At 41.0% G+C, this 23728-nt stretch overlaps 1 protein-coding gene across 4 annotated transcripts in view; it reads right to left on the bottom strand.

Annotated features, from left to right (window-relative positions):
• AKAP6 (A-kinase anchoring protein 6) overlaps positions 1–23728 on the bottom strand; it is a 2898826-nt gene that overhangs the window by 274644 nt on the left and 2600454 nt on the right. The window lies entirely within an intron of this gene.

Genomic DNA, 23728 nt, shown 5'->3' with positions numbered 1-23728 from the left:
GTACTGACTGCAGTCCTCAAACTATGCTACTGCATTTCTAAAGATAGGTCTTCTGTAACACAACACAAGTAAGACTCCAAACACTGACCAGTTTGCAAATAACCCTACAGGTGAGAGTTTCCTCACCCACATAAAACTGTCATGACAGGTATTAAATCATGTAGACTAGCCAGATCCAGACAAACCCTGTTAAACCAACATTACTTCAAATGTAGAAGAGCAAGACTGACATTCTGTACTCATGTCTGGAACATCCGCCTCCTGTTTGTTGGCCTGTCTCCACAGTGTATGTTGTAAGAGGTATATCCCACTACTCTCTGTGATGCTGTTTGCCAAACATTGACATGAAGTCCTGCTCACAGTGAATGGAAAGGGCCAACACCCATATGATGTTACTAGTTATAGGAGTGTGTTTCTATGCAATTGGCTATGAGAATGTTAGCACAGCTGTTCCACATGCAATCAGCTAGTGGGGGACTGCAATTCATGCACAGGCCATCAGCTGATAATGAGCATCACTTACAAAACACAAGCTGCTGCCTAAAGAAAGCAGGTGTACTTTTCCACATCCATCAGAGAGAGAGTGAGAGAGACAGAGACAAAGTAAGAAAGGAAGGGGGTAGGAGAGTAAGAGTTAAGCATGTTTGTGTCAGACACTTATCAGTACAGGGTTTCAAACCCCTGCCTGACTATGCATTGCTATTACATTTTTATGCAGTTATTGCATGCATCACAGAGCTTACATGTTAAAGAGCTGTCCAAAGGTATATTTGAAGGTGAGTGACATCAGCAACAGTGATAAAGGAGGTATAAGGTTAGTGTAGTACACGTGCCTGTCCACAAAAGCAGGTGTCAAGGACAACACAGCCACACTCTCTCAGGGACTCACACACATTATCACAGTTGGCAGAGTCAGGCTGAGAATTTCTAACTAACTAGTTTGCTACACTACATTATTACGCAGTTATCACATGCACCACAGAGGTTATCAAGCTGATATATGGGCAAAGGGTATGTCAAGGTGACTGACATCAGAAGGCATGCTTCAGTAGGGCAATGAGAGGTGTAGTGAGTGTGAATGGCTTCCAAATTAATAATCTCCACACACACACACAGACACAGGTTTGCCAGTACTGAAATGCATGGGCTCATTGCTTCATGGGTGTGTAGTGGTTGACTGTGCCATAAGGCTGTACAAGGCTAGGCAAAGGGTATACCTTGGCATCATTGGCCCACACAGGTGGGTATTGTATTCACCATCCACTCATCTGGGTTACTATTGTGGGTGGCCAGTGCTGTGCAATGCTTGCCATGTATGTGTTCTATATTCCATAACATGGATGGTGTCGGGGATGTGCATATATCCCACATACATGTTCTGTGACATGTGGAAGTGTACCTGGGGTGTCTGGGGCATGTTGTGTTGACAGATTGTTATCATCTGATGTGTCATTCCTGACCTCATGTGGTGAAATCTGGCAATGGAACTCAGGTTGATCCTGCACCTGTACTGACAGCATGGTACAGGTATTCACTGATGTTAGTGGCATCTGTCCATACATGGCATATGTATAAGGCATGGTATTTTGTTTGTGGATTACATTTGCTGACACTACAGTTGTTGCAGGTGTCCAGTGTGAAACATAGCAAAGGACCACTGTAAGCAATTATTTTCCTGTTGTATGGATGCAACAAGGTGCCATGTACTCTGTTTTCCACTGCAATCACACCATGGTTGCTATCTGTGGGCAATATGCAGGGAACTACCCACATAGTGGTTGTTGCCTAGCCAAGTGTGTTTGTGTATGAGACATGGATGGAGAGTGTTCTCTGGGTAATACAAGGGTTGCCTATATTGTTCTCTAATCCATAATGTCACATGTAGGAGTATGGATTGTCTACACCAGCCTCTCTGCTGTTTGACATCTGTTGTCCTTGCAAGGTGTACATTGTGACATATAATATGTCCTTCATATAAGAAATTTGCAAAACCCGCCCCACAATGAGTCCTGTTATTACACAATAACAGCTACCTCCACCCAGGATACTGATGACAAACACACACTTGACAGTGTTGAGATTCAAACCCCTACCTAGGTATGTATTGCTACTACAGTGTACTGCATTTATCGCACAAGCCACGGAGCTTATAGGGCTACTCCTTCCCCAGTGGTGTATTTCAAGGTGAATGACATCAGCAGGCTTGCCAAAGTAGGGCGATGGAAAGTGTAGTGACTGTGAATAGTCTCAAAAGCATTGATCCCTACACAGACAAATACATAGTGTTTCACAGTTGCCATGTCTGGGATTAGAACCCCTACCTAACTAGTACATCACACTACAGTGTTATGCAGTTATAGCACGTGCTACTGCACTTACAATGCTACTCTTTTCCAAAACATGTATTTCAAGGTGAATGACATCAGCAGGCTTGCCAAAGTAGGGCAATGGAAAGTGTAGTGACTGTGAATGGTCTCAAAAGCATTGATCCCTACACAGACAAACAAACCTACAGAGTTTCCCTACACAGACAAACAAACCTACAGAGTTTCACAGTTGCTATGTCTGGGATTAGAACTCTTACCTAACTAGCACATCACACTACAGCATTATGCAGTTATAGCACACGCCACAGAGCTTATAGAGCTACTCCTTCCCCAAAGGTCTATTTCAAGGTGAATGATATCAGCAGCCTTGCCACAGTAGGGCAATGGAAAGTGTAGTGACTGTGAATGGCCACAAAAGCATTGATCCCCACACAGACAAACACGCACAGAGTCTCACAGTTGCCATATCTGGGATTAGAACTCCTACCTAACTAATATATTACACTATAGCATTACGCAGTTATAGCACGTACCGCTGAGCTTAGACGGCTTCTCTTTCTCTCAAGGTGTATTTCAAGGTTAATGACATCAGCAGGCTTGCCAAAGTAGGGCAATGCGGAGTGCAGTGTGTTTGAATGGGCCATAAACCATTCATCTGGAACAGACACACAACACTCAGTCACACACAGGTTTACATTTAACAGAAACATGTATACAACTGCTAGATGAATAACGACTTGTACAGTCATGTTATACAGTTATCACAAGCACCACAGACACTATAGTGCTGAGGGGTACCAGAAATAAATGTCTACAGTAATTGACATTTGCACATCATGTGGTTTTAACCATTTGGATGTGTGCTGGGTGGGACAGGCCTCATGATGGGAAGCTCTTTGTCACTGTCTGTCACTCTCTTCCACACATCTATGTATGTGTAAGTTTGGCCTATTATAGTGTGTTGTCCTTGTATATATGTGTGTATTCCTATCCGATGTGTGTGCAAAGCATGGCTGGTGTGCAATGTGGAGTGTGTGAACAAACATCTGTAACTGTCAGATATGTATAGTCCACTAATGTTGCCAGACGTCAGCTTCATTTCTGTTAAGTGTGGGAGCATGCCCAGTTTGACCTTCTGTACTGAATGTGTGAATCCATTCCAGGTAGGTTGTACTCCAATGCAGGCATTTGTGTTCTACATCTACAGCTAGCAACCTGTTTCTGCAGGATATCTATAGATCGGTTGACAATATGGGGTCACAGTGGGCAAAGGATAGTGGGACAACTAATTGTGTCTGTGCTGCTTCTGCTACATGGTTTTGGTGTTAGCAGAGATATTCAGACATATGTGCTGTTTTACACTGTGATGTTTTATGTCATCAACTACTGACAGGTATACATATTTGCTTGCAGTCATTTCCTGGGAAATACAAGATGAATGAAGCTGTGTCCAGTATTGTGGTCTGCAGCCTACATATTCTTGCACACTCATGACATTCTGGAGGGGGAGCTGCAGACACTTGCTGAGTCTGTGCAAATGGTTCAGCACCTTGGTACTGTGGTGGCTGAGGATCCCCTGCTTGTACATATTTCAACGTGACAGAATGGCCATATCCTGTTATGGCCATACCTTTCAGCTGTACAGATTCACACAGCAGGGCTCATATATCTGGTCAGTTCCCCTTCACATTGTGGTTTATATGCGGGTTTGTAGCCACCCATTCCTGTGTTTGCAGGCAGGGATAGTATGTGCACACATATGAATTTCAGACTTCACACACTCTATGGCGTCCATGCTACTACCCCTCTATTATTCTATCCTCTTCCAAACATTATGCAAATGTTATCTGATAAGTATCCCTATAGTTATTACATGTTGGTCCACAGTTCATGAAGTAGGACATGGTGAACATGCTACTGGGATTTGTCAACATGGCCTTGTATTTGTGTTTTATGGACTGTGTTATGTTGTTTTTTGGGATTCCAAGAGATAACATACATTGGCAGTACGGGTGAGACACAGGCCTTTGACAGAGGACTGTAGGGCATTTGGTAGTGATGCAGGTCATCTGTAGCAGGCTGGTGAATTGTGTTACTCCTACAGTCCCAGGCTGCAAGCCACTATATTCCCATGGGGTGACAGGTTAGGTGTGCAAGGTGTTAATGTCAATAGTTTCTGTCCTTATTGATCCATTGGTGTGGATGCTGGCAGGGTGATGCTTACAACTAGGGACACACCTGCATGAGACACCACTTCAGCATGCTGCATTCTGTGCCTATTCCTATACAGAGGTGGGGTCATATTGTACTCATTCCCATCAGCAGGGCTAAGACATGTGAGGTACTTGCCACTGATGGTGGGGTGAGCTGGGTGCATGTGTGCTATGGAAGCTACTTGCAGCTGACTCACAGATATACGTGGGGCATTCTACTTATGCTGGCTTGTGCGGGGACATCAGCAGTTTCTCATTACTTCATAACTGTGCCTTTTGTGGTCTGACACTGTTTGGCCAGACAACATCAGTATTCCATGCTACACAGTTAACTAATGTGCTGCTAACCTGCATGTACAATTCCAAAGGTGTGTCCATTTGACAGTAACATTGTATACACTCTCTGTCTAGGGTACTTCCACCTGTGTACTGTTTGTATGTCTGGGCCCACATTCATGCCATGTCCATCTTTCAGATGGTGACAGATATTGCATCCAATTAGTATGGCTTACTGCTGGAATGTGTCTTGCTGGGATGCATTGTGTTTGGCACTGCAGTTGTGAGAACTTGGCCTTGTCATCAACAGTACTGGCCATTGGCCACCAGGACACAACCCTCCATGCCTACATGCTGACCACTTTCACACAATATACAACACACACCAACCTAACACACAGAGCCCTGCATATTGTATACATGCTACAATGGGGACAGGACATTTGGACCCCGCGGATTTGCCCCTGGACGATTCGCCCCCAACCAATTTGACCCCGGACAGTTGGACCCCAGTAAAAAATGTAATGTAAATGAAGCCGAAGCACATCAAAGCAAAAATAGAAAGGAAAGACAGTCTAAACATTCTTAAAATTGGTTTAGAAAGTATTTCTTTTCTATTTATGTGCTTCGACTACACTTACTTTAAACTAAGTGCAAATTGGAACTTTAATTATATATACAAAATCAGTAAGTGCCAAAAAAAAACGTTTGCTGCTTAATCCGGAAGTTCACAGCATTAACTGGTCTGGAGTTTCTGTATAACGATGACGTCATTATTACATAAAAATAAAGAAAATTAGCGATAAAACAACAAGTTGTTGTTGTTGTGTCTTTCTGCTTTTCCCGGTTAGGGGTCGCCACAGCAGAACTCTGGTCTGCTAATGATTGGCAGTAGATGTTTACGTGCCGCGTTGCCGGCCCTGATGCACAACCTTCAACGAAGGTACGCCCATTCACGCATGTCTCCACACAGAAGATGCTCTAGCTGAGAATCGAACAGGACAATGTCTTACTGTGAGGCAACAACGCTACAGCAGCAGCACCAATGCAGTATATAACAAGTAAGGATTAAAAATAAATTATATTTAAAAATGAAAACATAATGGGTAGTCATTTTGACAGATGTCTACTTTGATGTTCTGTTTGTTTCCCTGCTGAAGTTAATGGGCTGTGGGTATAAGCTGTAGAGGCACTGAGCATTGTGACAGTGAAATGGATATCTGGCCCTAGAATTGCGCTTCTAAGCTTTGAACTACTTGTTGATACTTTTTACAAATAAATTCTTGAGTCCTTAAAAACAGTGTTTTTCTTAGGAGTGTTTGTGCACTGTAGATGGATTAGACTGTATTGTGTGTATGCTTGTCTTTGCAGTCTGCAATCAAGTCAAGTCCTCTGCAACACTACACATTATCAATGTTGCTGGGAATCAAGAGTGTTTGCATTTACTCATACACCCATATACACTTTCCTGAGGTTCTGATGTGCTTTGACTGTGGGAAATGGTGAAAATTGCATGTTGCTGCTTGAGCTTTGGTGGTAGTAAAAATGTTCAAGATGAAGAAAAATAAATAAATTTCTTGTTTCCCACCTTTCTAAGCTAGTATAGTCCAGTTTTTAGGCTAGTGCTGAATTCAGGAATGCGTTACAAGTTTCTGAGTTGCCCATACCTTAACTGGATAGAGGGAAGTTTCTCTGTTCACCTGTGAGAGAGGGGAACTGTGAGCAGCCATCTGTCCCTGGAGGAGTGGTTCCAGCCCAGAAGTTAGTAGTTTAAAAAACGCGTTTGTACGGTTTTGTGCACCGGGCAGCACCGGTTATCTAGGGTTAAATTATTCCCGGCTCCACTAAGTCTCCTCTTCAGTTTTTCACTTGAAACTAATCTAACTCTCAACCTAAGCACTCAAAAAGCATCCTACAGTCCAGCACTTGCTCAGACCTAATAGCAAGCACTAATATACCCTGACACTTGACTGCCCAGCAGGGGAAGGCTCTTTGTCCACCTCTCACCAACCAAGCTCACCCTACTATTCAGGCATGACCAAATCATACTCAGAGGCTCTAAACAAAAACCTGCAAAAGCATCAGAGAGCTCCAAAACAGACACCCACAAAACCTGCACCTCCCGTCACAAACCAGACAACACATAAAACACAAAATCAATGTGCCACACAATCACAGCCCTTAAGGCGAAATAACATACCTAACACACTAGTAATAGGTGACTCAATAGTCAGGCACACTGACACCCCACTCACTAGGCTGGACAAGGAGAAGGTTACTGTTAGCTGCTTATCGGGAGCCAGAATCCGCCACACAACACAAGCACTCAGGTCACTCCAGAACAAGTACAAATATGACTCTGTCATTGTTCATGTTGGTGTGAATGACCTGAGATGTACCTCCCTGGACTACATGAAAAGAGAGATGGAAGAGCTCTCTGATCATGTAGCCCAGGTGCGTAAGACCCAGACCCTGAGTAGCATCCTGCCCTCACCAAGAATGATACCTCAGTATAAAAAAAAACGATCCATTTCAACAATTGGCTAAGCTTCTGGTGTCATTCAAAGGGGATCCAGTGTCTGTCAGCCTGGGATGACATGCTCGACAAGCCGCGTTGCTTCACAAGAGACGACTTTCACCTATCACCCCTTGGCTTTCGAATACTGGCCAAGGCTCTTGCTGCCCCCATAGTACCTTCTTTAGGCAAGGCTCAAAATTCAAACCCACCACCGTAAGCAGCACAAGTAAAAAAATGAGGGTTATGCTACTCAACGCCAGGAGTTTAAATCTCAAAATGCATGTGCTCGAAGCACTGCTAAGTATGGAGAACGTCGACATCTGTGCAGTAACTGAAACCTGGTTCAAGGCTCCAGAGAGCACTCCAGCACTACTGGGCTGCAACTCATACCACACATTTCAGCCACAGAACACGGACCGAAACACAAATGGAGGGGGTGTATCCATATTCATCAAGGATACTCACACCTCCAGGTTAGTGGCTCAGCATGACACCTCTGAGATCATCCACGTGCAACTAACATCGGGCAAATCTGCAATGCAAATTGTGACCTGCTACAGATCACCCTCCATGACTCAGGACCACCGGTCCGCCTTTCTGGAGACAATGGAAAACATGAAGGTCCTACCGAACACCCTGATATTGGGCGATTTCAATTACCCTACCATTAACTGGGAAAACTACTTGAGTACAAACTCCCAGGCTCAGCGCTTCCTGGAATTTATCAACTCAAATGCCCTGGATCAGCTGGTAAACTCCCCTACCAGAGGCCACAACATATTGGACTTGGTCATCACCAACATGGGCGACGGGTGTTCCGTACCGGAGGTCAACCCATCATTGGTTAGATCAGACCATAAACTAATCACCCAGGATGTCCACACCCCACCACCACCCCCAACCAAGGAAACCACAGTGAAAAACTTTTCTAAAGCAAACTTCACCTTATTTAAGGCAGAGGTGGTAAGTTTCACAGCCCCCACGCTAAAGGATAACACTGCCCAAGATGCAGAATCCTTTACAATTGCACTCTATGAGCACCTACAAGGATGCATGGGTTGTGCCATCCCTAGCAAGACCAAGACTCATTTCCCTAAGAGAAGGAAACCAGTCTGGTGGACCCCTGCCATAAACAAGTTATACAACAGAAGGAGGAAACTAGTTCAGAAAAAAAGCAAATCCCAAGAAGGAAAGACATCCCTGATCAGTAGGAGTAAGAAACTACGGTCCCTCATAAAATCATCCAAGGCTAACTTCAAAAGAAAAATAGCCAAGGATTCGAAATATAACCACAAAGCCTTCTTTAGCTATGTCAAGAATCTAAGTGGCAACTCGCAGATAATCTCTGAGTTAGTGCACAATAGCACAAAATATACTGAACCTACTGATATTGCCAACATCCTGGCAGATAGATTCAGTGCAAACTTCACCTTCCTCTCATCTTCAAAAGGGCCCACAACAATACCAGAAAAGTGTAGTGTCCCGGAAATCACAGAAGCACAGGTGAAATCAGCCCTTTCAAAAGCCAAAAATACAGTATCAATGGGGCCAGATGGTGTCCCAGGCTGCATCTTTCACGAACTACAGAACAAACTAACCCCCCCACCTAAACATGTTGTTCAACCTCAGCCTCTCCACAGGCTACATGCCCATAGAATTTTGCACAGCAATGGTTATTCCACTCCACAAATGAGGGGTCACAACTGACCCTGGTAACTATCACCCCATAGGCCTGACTAACCTGGTCTGCAAGGCTATGGAGCGCATCATCATGGAACTCATTAACAAAGACATTGGGAACCTCCAAACACTTGACCTGACCCAGTTCGACTTTGTTAAGGGCAGATCATGCCTACAAAACCTGGTTGACTTCTTCGAGACAGTAACCAAGGCCATAGACGAGGGAAAGGTGGTTCACACAGCCTACCTTGATCTCGCCAAGGCGTTCGACACCATTCCTCACTCGGGTATTATAGAAAAACTCACCAGCCTGAACATAAACCCCTACGTCACAATATGGGTTGTCAACTGGCTTACAGACAAAACTCACACAGTAAGAATAGCGGGCTCCAGGTCCGACTCTAAACCAGTCACAAGTGGTGTCCCGCAAGGCTCGGTTCTGGGACCCCTACTGTTCGGCATATATTTCTCAGAAGTACAGGTAAACACAGGAGGACTATGGCTAATCAAGTTTGCAGATGACTGCAAACTGAGAGCCATAATTGACTCTCTGGCTGACATGGACATCCTTCAAAAAGGCCTCACTGAGACAGACACCTGGTGTCAAAGTCATGGCCTCAAGCCAAATGCCAAAAAACACTTGACAACTGTAAACATTTGCTATGACTGTACTGGTATTTCAGGTACTCCACTTCATTCTGTATTCTGACCTATCATGCAGACTACAGGCATATTAGTGTACTACAGTTCTTAGGTTTTATTGACCTACATTTCAGTTTCAGACTTCTAGCCCTTCAGAACTAACATCCCACTGCCTGACCTGTTGTAGTCTGTCTGTGTAGGTCTGGAGGGGGGCTGTTCTCAATAGCCATCAATCAGAGGCCTTAGCACAGCCTTTCTTTGTGTTTGTCTACACCTGTCCTGCTGGCTGAGACTGCTGTTGGGTATGTGAGCCTCACTAACATGCATGTGTGTGTCCTATGGACAAACATTTGGCCTACTACATGTCGTGCAGTGGGTTTTGTCACCTTATCTAGTACTGCCTACTATGTTAACACCAGTATTTGTTAAGGATTTCATGCTGCCGATATAGGTAACTACTATCTGCTGGCATCCCATTCAGCCACCCAATTCCCTAACATGCACACATCCATACCATAGATACAGGTAGCAGAACATACTACTACATTCAGCAACTGATAGTGAGCGTGACTTACCTTGTGGCTGTGCCAGTATTGAGTATGGTGGTGGAGGGCTGACTATGTCAGATGCACATAGTACACTCCCTATACATGGTTAAGCACAGGTAGTGTCATATTTGGCATCCCTTTTACTGTATGTGCGAGTCGGAGTGAGGTGTCATTTCCTGGGTTTCTACCGTGTCAGTGTATGTGCTATGCGTTGCCTCTTTGCCAAGGCCTAGGCATACTAGCCATGCCTCCTTCTGCCTACTGGGGCAGGCTCAGGTTATTCCTCCTCTGAGTCACTCTGTACCTGTGCAGGCCTTGGCAATGGTGGGGGGCTTTGTGGCCCTGCCCCATGCTGTTCCTGCTGCAGCTGTTTCTACAGGGTCATATTGTGTAGCATGGCACATACAATGACAATTTGCTACATGTAGGTGGTGAGTACTGCAAGGCTTCACCGGATATATCCAGGCACTGGAACCGTGACTTGAGCATTCCAAACACACGGTCTATTATGATTCTGGTCTATGCGTGTGCCTCATTATGGAGTTCTTGTTCAGGTGTGTGTGCATTTCTGATGGGTGTCATCAGCCAGGGCTGCAGTGTGTAACCAGCATCCCCCACTAGATGGCCATATAGGATGTCCCCATTGGCAAATCTCTGGTACAGCTGCGTCATATGCCAGATGTGGGAGTCGTGATAGCTTCCAGGGCTGCCAGCACACACATTCATTATAATGTCCTGGGCATCACACATGACCTGGCAGTTGATGGAGGGGAAGCCCTTGTTGTTTATGTAGACTCTACCCCGCTCGCCGGGTGGTGCTTTGATGTGCATGTGCATGCAGTCTATAGCACCCACTATCTCAGTGTATTCTGCTATTTGCTGGAAGAGACGCATATTGCTGGTCAATGCCTCATGGGTGTTGAGGAAACATATGTGCTCACTAGCATGTGCTGACATGGCATCCAGGAACTGGTGGAGTACCCTAGATGCTGATGCCTGTTAGATCCCCATGATATCCCCAGTTGGCCTTTGGAAGGTACTTGTTTTCTAGTATTTTTAAGCGTACACATACCTTGGTATATACTGGGATGGGTTCCCCTCTGTTGGTTCTTTGTGTGAGGCGTGGCTGGCACAGCTCAACAATTTGTTGTAGGAGGTCCCTGTCCATCCTATAGTGCTCCACTATCTCCAGCTCATGTAGCCCCTTGTAGGTTACCCTGGGTCTGTACACTCTTCTCCTCCTCCTCACTGTGGGTTGGTCATCAGCATTCTCATCCTCACCACCCTCAGCCTCTTCCACATGTTGATTTATGGGAGTGAATGCAGCCCCTATCATTTTGTTGCTTTTGTTAGGTAACATTTCCCCATTTGTGTATACCGGTGGTGTAGAGTTTGTGGAAAAAAACAGAGGGAAAGCTGTTTGCATAGTTTATAGTAGTGTGCTGAGCTGGGCTGCTTCCTGTGTAATTGGCTGATTCTGATACATTTCACCTGTCATCTATGCTAGTTCTCCTTGACTACCTTCCTACTGCTGTTTTTCCAGCCCTGAGGCACACCGCGCAAACCCAGTGCACAGATGTGAACGGAGCTGCTATTTCCTGGTTTAATTTTTTTGTTGTTGTTTAAACCCCAGTGCTTGGTGCGCACACCCATTTATGCAATGTAAAGTGTGCTTGGCAGCTTCAGACACACTCCCTTCCTTACCCTAGCTAAGCTAAGGGCAAACCTGAGCCACAGAGCTCCAATAAGCTTACAGTATGTCTGACACACTCTTCTATGATGTCAGCTAACTCTTAGGCTTGCACCATGGTTTTCCTGCACCTACATGGTTGGGTGCAGGATAGCCATGAGGGGAAATCTGTGATTCAGTATAATTCCCCTCATTTGCATAGAATTGCTTGCTAATGCCTAGTTACAAGTCTGACACTGAGCCTTCCCCTTTAGCAACCACTATTCACTGGCCTTGTTGTCTTCTGCCTGCCATTGACTATAATGGCAAAATTGTGATTTTTTTAGCAAAAGTTTTTTTCAAGGTTTTAGTTTTATTTTTGGGTCGATCCCATTTGCGTGCCGTTGCCCTACACTTAAACGGCCGAAATTGGCCAAAAAAAATAAAAGCAATTTTTTGTTATTTTGAAACTGTTTTCCATGCTAGTGGGCATATATTTGGCCAGTGACATGCTTTCCACATTATATACACCCCTTATTTGGAGCTGTCATGGCTCCATTTTGTAGTTTGCAGAAATGTACTCGGTTACTAACTGAGTACATTTCTGCAGGTTACACTAATCCTGCACGGACAGCTGTCAGCTTCCTGGATTACTAATTTACCTCATTTGCATGGTTTTCACCTGCAAATGGGGTAATTAGCATACAGGAGCTGTGTCCGTGCAGGAATAGTGCAGGAGCGCTCGTGCACGTCCCGGGAGCTTGTTCCTGGATCTCTCTGTGGCCATATTGCCTCCAGAAGCTCCTGCACTATTCCTGCATGCCGTGCAGAGCTTGCTGAATCCTGGGGAATGTCTAGACCCAGAGAAATAGTGCTTCAGATATTTATTAGGGGGTGTTTTTAAGTTAACATTCATAGCGTCTAAGCTCTGGGACTTTTGAACGGGTTACAAAACTTGTCTTTGAGTATAGTGTGCATTGCTTTATAATTAATGAGTAACTTGTTGTTTATTGTCAGAAATATGTATTTTTGAACAGTTCCTTTACATTTTATAAATATAAATGTATGTTGAAGATACTTTGATATTGCAATTTCAAGTGTATACTTTACTTACTTCATAACTGCAGCATTGGTGGGCTTATCCTTAAATTTACAAACACATATGATTGCCATAGAGGGTGAGACTTCTGGTACAACGTCACTGAAATTATAATCACCTACTGCTTCTTCTTTAACCAGTCAGAGTGGTTGTTAAGAATAGCCTCTCATATTTATTGTTTCCTACAATTTGAGCGTGTTTTAATCCCACATTCACATATTAAAACGTGGATTTTTTTTTTCATTTTGGTTTGTTTCATGCCTTAATTAGTGAGGGTACAGCTAATGTAATCAAGAGGTACACAAAAAACTCCACGTTTGTCAACACGATAGTGACTATAGAATTTTATCTTGCGGAGAGCTTAACAATTAGTTCTGCATTACTTGTGTTCATAAATTCAAGTACAAGTTGAACATATTTACAGAATGAACAACAATTTGCATGGTCACTTAGAGGATAGTTGAAATGCCCAGGCACTACTCTATTATTTTTAACTTGCAAGTTCTGAAGCAAAACTGTAAATGGCAGTATTTTATAAGGTTTTAATCTACATCTCTGACTATAACAATAGTGAATAGCAGTTTTGTATTAGATTATGATTGCATATTCTAGCATTTGTGTTATTGTTTACATATAATTAAATGCTGACAGTCTTAATGGGCCTGAAATAGGCAAGAAAGATTTAATTGTTTGCTCCATGCAATTAGGATTTTTGTACGAGGTTTCAGTATTCTTTTGTATTTAAGATTCTAGCATTAGTTAATGCAACCCATATCTTGGTCCAGTTTTTTTAATACATTTGGTTTCATCTGAAATGTTGAAAGCCCATGAAAGACACTACATGGATGCAAATACTTTGCCAGTTACTACACTCTGATATGAAAACTGTGAAGTAGTTTGCGGAGTCATACATTTCATCTCAGTCCATTAAGTAGTGACCCCTCTGTTTAGGGCACAGGGTCATTAACTGGAAGCTCAAATGTTGCACCTCTAGACGGCTCAATTCAAGGTGAAGGCTCACTACATATCAAAGAGGGAACATTTCCCCAAGATTATTTGTTCTCCCATGGATGATGGTCATGTAATATCTAATTCTGTATTGTTTTTACCCCATTTCTGAGATTGCTAATTTTATCCTCAAGAGGGCTGATGACAGTTTTGCTTATTTCAATGACATGTGACTAAAATATCAGTTTTCCAAATCATTCCAAAATAAACTGATTGAGGAACCCTCATTAGCCATGACCCAGGCAAAATGCATAGACAATGACATTATAGCTGAAATAAGATAAACATTTATTTAAACAATAGTGCTAAATACTTTGGAGGGTCTAGGTTATTCTGAGTTTTTGGTAGATTGCAGACTCGTTTTTTATGTGTGTAGTGGAAAAGTTGGAAGGCCTTGGCATGATGAGAGTCTTGTGTCCTCTCTGTGCTTTGAGCATAAGTTTTTAAGCAAACAGTCAAAGGTTATCATGAATAGTTTTGACAGGGCTTTTTCTTAATGGCATGCTGAGTTTATTGAGCATGTTTATCACACACAATTTTTTTTTGCAAGTAGCACATTTTTAGTGATCCTAAGGCTGTTTGAACACTCATCTTCTATATGGTGATATATTACCTATGTGCTTAAAAATGGCGACTCCTTGGTACTAAGTATTGCATGTTTTGTTTGGAGCAGTTGTTTTGGAGAAGTTGCTTTTGCCTCTAGAAATGCAATTTTATGCCTAGGAAATTTAAAATTAGCCTATTTTTATAAAACATATATAATACAGAATTTACTGTTAGGAAAACATGTAATTATTTGCAAAACCAGACCTTCGAAATATGTTAAATCTTTTTGCTGTCAAAAGTTTTATGAAAACAAATCCACATACTCTAGCATTTAAATGAAATTATGCACAGTAGTTTTATAATGATAGCTGGAATGTTGCACTAGGTTGTCCTAGCATAGCTTGCCTTGTATTTGACCTGTGACAGTTCTACCATGGGATTAAATCTCTATGTATTCTGATGACATACCTCAACAAGCAACACAGTTCTACCTGGTTCAATCTTTGATCAAGAAGACTTACACAGTTCATGTGCACAAACAAAAATGATATTATCAGTTTGTAATCTCTCTCTCTCTCTCTTTTCCCTCCTTAATTTCAGTCCTATTGTTTTTACTTTCCATAGCATTGACATATGCTTGTTTCAAATTGTTCATATGACTCCAATAACAAAAGAAAAAATGTCATCTATCCCAGTGCTTAATAAAAAAAAGTCTCACTTGGTATATATAAACTCAATTTTACTTATTTATTATTTATTTGACATCTGTTGACTGGGAATGTCCGACTAAGCAAAAGCCCTTTTTCAGCGGAGGCCTGGGGAGAAAAGGTCCACAATAGCACATATAATTAGTAACCAACAAAACAATAATGAAAAAGTACAAATGAATGTATAAAATACATAAGTACAAATAAATGAATACAATACAGTCAGTAGCACAGTATATGCTTGCTAGAAGCTGCAGAAAGCCTATATGCATTTGAGTTTAAGTAGAAGCAATGTCCTAGTTATTTTGAGACAACCTATATCACAGAACAGTTGCTTGAAACAGTGGATCAGTTATTTACAAGTTACACAGTATCAAAATCAAATCAGTGAAAAACAATGAATGAAAAAGAGAGTTTTTTAAGATACTCAGCAGAGGGTCAGTGCAAGACAGTTAAGGCCAATTGACAATGAACTGCCTCAGGTTAGTGTAGGTGAGTAAAGTCAATGTTGTTGAAGACTGGCTAGGAGTTACAGTTACAAGCTGAATTATTGAGAAGACATTGTTTAAGAGCCTTTTAGAATGGATGTGTTGTTGTTAGGTTTCTGATGTCAGGGGGAAGCTTGTTCCAGTTCTGGGCAGGGGAGTAGCTATATAACCTTTGGCCAGAGTTATTTTTGGGCTAAAAGATTTTAAGGTCTTACAGGTTAGAACTCCTTAGGGTTCAAGCTGGAGTATAGAGAGTGACCAGAGAGGAGATGCTAGGGCAGGTGGTAGATTTGTAGAGAATAGAATGAATGATAGACAGTTGAGAGAGGAGTAGTAGTTGATGGGGGAGCTTAAGCCAGTTTAAGGCAGAGAGTGAAAGACAGTGATGTGAGTTTGTGGATAGATTAGCAGCAAACTGTGCAATTTTGTTATAGGTGCTTTCAAGTTTGGCTCGTAGAGAAGTCTGTAGGTTAGTTATGATTTGTGGGCCATAGAGGAGGCTTAGGTGAAGATAAGCATGAGCTAGTATGAGTCTACAATCTTTAGTAAAGAATGTTTTGTTTCTGTAGAGTAGTCCTAGTTTTTTGGGGGTTTTCTTAATGCAATGGTGGACATAAAGGTCAAATTTAAGTTGGTCATCAATGATGACACCTAGGAGTTTTCTATGGGATTCTACAGTGATTGTGGTGTTGTTAGATGAGGTGATAGAGAAGGTAGATTTGTGGAGGAGGGAGAGATTTGGGGAGGAATAGAAGAACTTTACTCTTTTTGGTGTTGAGAATAAGGTGGTTGTTAGTGAGCCATTTTTTGATGGAAATGAAGGAATTTTGGGTGTGAAGATCAGAGATGGTATCAGCCGTAGTGCTGACGGTAGAGTCATTGTTGTATGAGAGTAGAGAGAGGGCAGAATGTATACAGGTGGTTGGTGAAGATGTTGAAGAGCAAGGGGCCAAGGGTAGATTCTTGAGGGATGCCCATTTGGAAGGGTAGGAAGAAAGATAGAGCAAAAGGCCATTTTACAGATTGCTGTTGGTTGGAGAGGTAGCTGGACAACCAAGCTATGGTTGAGGGAGAAAGGTAAAGGTCAGACAGTTTAGAGAGGAGGATGGCGTGAGAGACAGTGTTGAAGGCTTTAGAGAGGTCAAGGAAAAGGCATGAAACTAATTTACTGTTTTTTCTAGCAAGGGAGATGGAGTGGAAAAAGGAGATTAGGGCTGTAGAGGTGCTGTGGTTAGGACAAAATCAATGTTGAGTAGGGGTGATTAAGTTTCTGAGAAGTAGATAGTCCATGATTTGTTTGTGCATACATGTTTTGAATATCTTTGACAGGGTGATAATATAGCAATGGGGCTGTAATTAGCAAAATCAGTAGAGTTACCTCCTTTATGAATATGTATAACAAAGAACTGTTTCCATAGTGAGGGGACAGTAGATATGGATAGAGAGTGGTTGATGAGTATGGATATGAGGTAGGCTATGGAGTTTAAAGCAAGTCTAAGAAAGAGTGAAAGTAGGTTGTCCACAGAAAGAGAGCAAGGTTTAAGTTTACAGAGGAGGTGTTTAATGTAATGTGCTGATACTGGTTTGAGGGAAAATGAGTTGTTTTGGTTGGAACTGCAGGTGGGGTTGGTGAAGTTAGAAGAGGTAGAATGTGGGATAAGTTTACTAATAGCATCAATAAAGTAGGTGTTAAGTGAGGTAGCTGTTGCAATGGGAGTGTCATCTGGATAGGGATTAGGAGTACTGGGGTTGCCTGGGTGGAGGATTTGATTGATATAGTGTTCAATAATTTTTTGTGGTTGTTTGGCTAAGATGTTTGTTTTTTTTAGGTAAACATTTTTCTTAGCAAGTAGACTTGCTTTTTGGTGAGGTTATGAAGTTCTTTGTATGTTTGTTGGTGGGTGGGGGATTTGGTCTTTGTCCAGAGTTTCAAGGCTTTGTCTCTTTTTATGCATGAGAGTTTGTGTGCCTTGGGATAGCCAAGGGGAGTAGTGGGATTTTACTCTTACTTTTTGAAGGGGGGCAAGTGAGTTCAGTATGTTAAAAAATATAGAATAAAATTTGACTACTGCTTCATCAAGGGGAAAGTAAGATAGGGATGACCAGTTAATAGAAGAGAGCATGTTATTGAAATCTTCAGGGAGAAAGTTTGTGAAGCTTTGGTATTCTTTGATTTTTTGTGGTCTTTGGTGGTGGGGGAGTATCTCTGGGCACAAATTGGAGAATGGTCACTGATGGAGTCAGGTAGACTTTCTGGGTGGTGGTAGAAGTCAGGATTAGACACTAATATCCAGTCAATGATAGATGATGAGTTGGAAGGCTTGTTAAGGTGTGTGGGCATGGTGATAAGTTGAGTAAAATTGTGTACACTGATGAAAGAGCAAGGAGATTTGGAGGATAGAGACATCCAATTAATGTTGATGCCACCTAGCAGAGTAGTTTCATTAGTTAACACCATGACCAAACTCCTTCTCTTCTTACACAATATTCTACAACCACGACCCAAATGTGACTACAGTTCTATTCTCTCTGTATAACACACAATAACCACGTAATAAAACACAATCATTTTATTCTAGCGCCTCGGTGTAACAACATGTAATATATATAGATATATATATATATATATATATATATATATATATATATATATATATATATATATATATATAGGTGGGGCAGTAAACTCCCAAAACCCACAGTGCATGATCTCACAATAACCATCCACATTGCGACATGCCTATAACTGTGTAAGTGAATCTAACCCAAGGTTATCTTACAGTTGTATCATAAAATTCATTGCACATGATGAAAAAATACAGTTCTCAATGAAATAAACATTGACACAATACTTACAAATCTAAAATTATTGACATTTAATTACTGGGAATGTCCGACTGGGTAGGAGCCAATTTTCAGCAGAGGCCTAAGGCGATAAGCTCCTAAGTATTACAAAACAATTTAAAAACAATAACTTTACAGTCTTTAACAATAATACAAGAAAAAGATACAGTTTACATAATTATACCAACTTAGACATGATATGAAGACATTGGTTAAGAATAGATACAGTTATAAAGCAATTATTTAATAGTTAGAGAAATGTTAGCCAGTCTTTAGAGATATTAAAGGTAAGTCAGTATAATACAAACAGGAACTATAATACAAAGTCAGAGAAAAGCAGGCTTATGGTATATTTAGAGAAAAAGCCAGGAGAAAGAAATTGACAGAATGAAGAAGTGAGTGAAGAAGGGAGAGTTAAGAAGATATAAGGTATGAAGAGATACTTGTTCACATTTAGGGATAGTTATCCTGGTGTTGAGCAAAACAGATCCTGCTTTTGGCTAGGATGTCTTTCAGAATGGTTTTGAAAAATGAAAAGGAGGGTATTGACCGGATGGATAGAGATAAGGGGTTCCAGGCCTTAGTAACATGGTACAAGTACAGAAAATGCCCAGCATATTTGATAGGTTTTTGAACAGAGAGGAGTTTTTGGTCATTGGATGAATGGCTGACTAGAAACATGCTTGTGCAGAATGTTATTTAGTGGTGGACAAGCAGATAGCTGCAGGATAATTTTACAGGTGGTAAGAAGCTGTATATATGTTAGTTGATGAGGTAGTGCTAACCAATTTAGGCTTTTTAGTGATATACAGTTGTGGGTTCTGAAAGGGGTATTTCCTGAAAATTTACCAAATTTGTTATAGAATTGTTCAGGTTTTGATTTTTGTGATGCCTGAAAGTTAGTAAGTCTAGGAGCACAATAAAAAAGCATGGGGAAGAGATAAGTAGTAGCTTTAGTTGTGTCAGTGAGAACGTTTTTGATGGTTTACCTTTACAAAGTCACAAATAAAATATGCGACCCTACAAATATCCGACTCACATCGTCGTAAACTGCACTTTCGAATGCTGAAAACAGCGAAAGTGCTGCACAACAAATTTGACTTTCCGGGAATGATGAATGTTTTCGAAACACCCAAATTTTTGGATGTCTCCAAACACTGTAATGCAGGGGAGGCAAGCCCCCTGCACACCCCACCCCCTGCTAATTTAATATATTAACTCTGAGATCGCACTACAGTGAGGGAAAGGGTATGTATACTGATCCCCACTAGAGTGCAATTTGCACTCAAAATGCTGAATTCACATGAGCGAATGCACACTTGCATTCGCTCAGTTGTGAATTCAGCAACTCGGTGTCGGTATTCTGAACTTTTGAAATCATCCTTTTGCACATCTGCCATTGCAGATGTGTGCTTCAATGATATGAAGGTAAACCATTTTTGACTGTATAAAGCATCTGTAGTTTTTGATGAATTCTTCTTACACAATTTTGTATATCCAGGTTGAATTTAATTCAGGATGAAAATCTTACTATCATTCCTAACAATTTGCTATGAGAAGTGTCTTAAATGGCCACATTATCAAGAGATAGAACTTTAAATTTTATTTTGTTTTTTTTTTCATCGAAGAGGGATTTCTGGAAAAAAAATGTAGCAGTTTGTTTTTTGCTGGGTTGAGCATGAGTTGTGAGTTACAAACCCATGTTTTAGTTGCTGTTAAAGCTTCCTGAGTAATTTTTTTTGGAAGTATGTCATGTTGTTAGATATGCAAATGAATATGGAGTCAACTGCATTCTGTATTAGGGAGGCCTGTTGTGTGGTGACTGGGAGGTATGGGAGAGATAGTGGAGTGCCATTTTACTGTCTGATACCTACTGAATAGGTAGCTTTTGAACTATAGAAGGGTACGCTAAGATACAGGCCTAAAGAGGACATTTGAAGTAGAAGTTTGCTGTGACAAGCTATGTTGAAGGCTTTAGACAAGTCTAGAAATAAGGAGGAGACTAGTTTGCCTTTATCTCTAGCTTTATTAACAGTATCTGTACAAGTTAAAAGTGTAGTGCTAGTACTATGGGAAGGATAGAAGTCATGTTGTGTGTGGATAGGAGTTCTTCCTGCATTTGCTAGCTTAGCAATTGTTTTTGAATACATATTTCAAGTATTTAGAAAAGGGAGATAAGATTGCTATAGGCCAAAAGTTAGTAATGTCTGTTGAATTCCCTCCTTTGAGCAGAGGGATAATGTGTCACTTTTTTCAGGGAGAGGGGCCTTGGGATTCCTGGACTGACTTACGTATAAGGAATGAGACATGGTAGGTAATGCTACTGGCAACTATTTTAAGGTGTTTGCATGGAAAGTCATCATCTGAAATGGAGCATGGTTTGTTTAAGAGTAGTTTTATATAGGATATGGACACAGGTTGGAAGATGAAAGTGGATGTGGTGTTACACAACTGCTGCTCAGGCCTAGGAATAGTGTTGGGGAATCCTTGGTTAGTGATGCTATGCTATCTATGAAATGAGAGCTGAGTTATATTGCGGTGTTGAGTGATGACTTATTGGGAGAGGAGTTAGGTTTGAATTTATGGTCAGGATACACTATTTCTTTAGTGGCTGTTCAGAATAGTTTAGGGCTGTGTTCAGTATTCTGAAAGTTATTATAGTATATTTTTTGTCTTCATTCATTTGCCTTTTAGTACAATTGTAAAGCATTTTGACGTTTTCAAGATATTGTGGTGGTTTATATTTTTGCCATTCTTTCCATGCTTTTTTTCTGTCCTGCATTAGCATTCTGCTATTTTTGGATAGCCAAATTGCAATATTGTTTATGTCTCTTTCATCTAGGAGGTGCATCTAGGTATATTTAGGATATTCAGGAAAGTTGTAGTGAATTAATTTACAGCATCATCCAAGGGGTGGATTTTAGGAAGTTCCAGTTAGCAGGTTAATAATGAAGATTTCAGGGTTACACTTGGAAATGGTGTGTGTTGTTTGAATGTATGAGATGCCTGGTTATATAGACTGGGAGATCAGCAGGTCAAATTAGAACAAAGAGTAATCAGTTTATAGCCAGCATAAAGCAATTAACAAGAAAGGTACAAAGTAGAACACGTTTTCTGTCATTTCCTGAATGCAGAAACCTGTCAGCCAGGAATTCTAAGTAACAGGCATATGCATTGTAATCTGTTGGTCAAAATAAAGGACAGTGGCCAACTTAGTAAGTGGTCCTTAGAGTGCAAGGACAACTCTGATGGAAGGGGATGTTAAAAAATAGTTTCCAGCACAGCAGGCTCATATTTAATTAGATGAAGTTAATGCAAAGAAAGATTCTTCTTTCTTAAATTTACTTACATTGTACAAAGAGAAAATTCTCAGTGAAAATGTTTGGGAGTTGGCCCTTGTGGCAAAGCTTTTGCAATATCGGAGTCAGATGCAATGACCACAAGCTCTGCACTGTAAGGAAGTTGGTAGACAAGTCATATATTTAAATATATATTTAAAAATACACCATGAATCTGGATAAATACATAATATCCAATAAAAATTCATATTCAGTTATGAATATCCATTACATAACTGGCATAGACTCCCGTTGTCCCGTTCAATTCTCAGCTAGAGCATCTTCTGTGTGGAGGCATACGTGAATGGGGCGTGTCTTCGTTGAAGGTTGTGCGTCAGGGCTGGTAACCCAGTACGTAAAACTCCACTACCAATCATTAGCGGACCGGAGTTCCGCTGTGGCGACCCCTAACCGGGAAAAGCCGAAAGACCCAAACAAACTAGCATAGACTCCATGAACAACCATTGCCACCTAATGGACACAATCAAAAATGCATGATATATAAACAAAAAAAATCTCTCTACAATTATAATAATGAAGAATTTTGTGGATAATGTTTTTTTGTATGAAAACACTTTTTCAATAAATAATTTCCATAAACATATTTTCTTATTTATTTTATTCATTATAATTAAAAGAAAACCAACCTAGATCCCCAAGAAAAAAAACTGGAATAAGCAGTTTAGGTAATCTTAATCAAAGCAACACTGTAATCTCCATTCTAAGAGACTTGCTATCAGTGTAAGTCTTTTGTAATCTGGTCCCCATAGTAAGCCTGTTTATAAATAGAACCTACTCTGATGTGAGTCGTTTACATTGAGAGCAAGTCTTTCAGAATCAGGGCAGACTTGCACTGAGAGCAACTATTTTGAAATCTGGCCGATATATATATATATATATATATATATATACATATACATATATACATATACATATATATATATATATATATATATATATACATATACATATATATATATATATATACACAGAGAGAGAGAGAGCTCCCAAATTCAAGATCCATCTATTTTCTTTGTTGTACCAAAGACAAAGTTGGTAAACTAGAATTCAACTCATATATACATATATATATATATATATATATATATATATATATATATATATATATATATATGGATTCACTTTAGAAGCTCAAAAAACTGAAATATTGAAACTCGGTATTTTGAGCCTATAAAGTGGAATCCTGAGAACAGCGAAAGCTCAGAAGCACAAAATTCAAAACCTCGAATACCGGCGGTTTTGAATTTCACGCTTCTGAGGTTTTGCTGTGGTTATGGATTCAGGTAAGTGTGTGTGTGTTAAGGATTTTGGGTAGGGGCTGTGGTGTGTGTCAGTGTGCTTTGTTGCTGTGTGCGTGTGCGAGGAGAATGTAGCTTGTGTGGTTGTGTTTGTGTGTAGTGCGACCTCGGAGTGAGAATATTTAAGTAGGGGGGTGAGGGGGACGCAGCCCCCACATGGGGGGGGGTGCAGGGGGGCTTGCCCACCTGCTTTTATGTAGTAGAGAGCTTGTGTTTATGTATGGGGAGGATGGTGTGTGTGTGTGTGTGTGTGTGTGTGTGTGTGTGTGTGTGTGTGTGTGTGTGTGTGTGTGTGTGTGTGTGTATGTGCAGTAGAAGCGCAAAATTAAAAATTGCCGGTGTGCGAGATTTTGAATTTCACGGTTCTGAGTTTTAGTGGTTTCAAAAATTCGACTTCATTGCTTTGAAATACTGAATTTCCATATTTCAGTATTTCGAGGCTATAAAGTGAATCCATATATGTATATATATATATATATATATATGTATGTATGTATATGAATGGG

The sequence above is a fragment of the Protopterus annectens genome, chromosome 6.part0 (assembly GCF_019279795.1).
Source record: "Protopterus annectens isolate FY-2018-M chromosome 6.part0, PAN1.0, whole genome shotgun sequence".
Lineage (NCBI taxonomy): Eukaryota > Metazoa > Chordata > Ceratodontiformes > Protopteridae > Protopterus > Protopterus annectens.
This window is presented reverse-complemented; position numbering and strand designations above follow the sequence as displayed.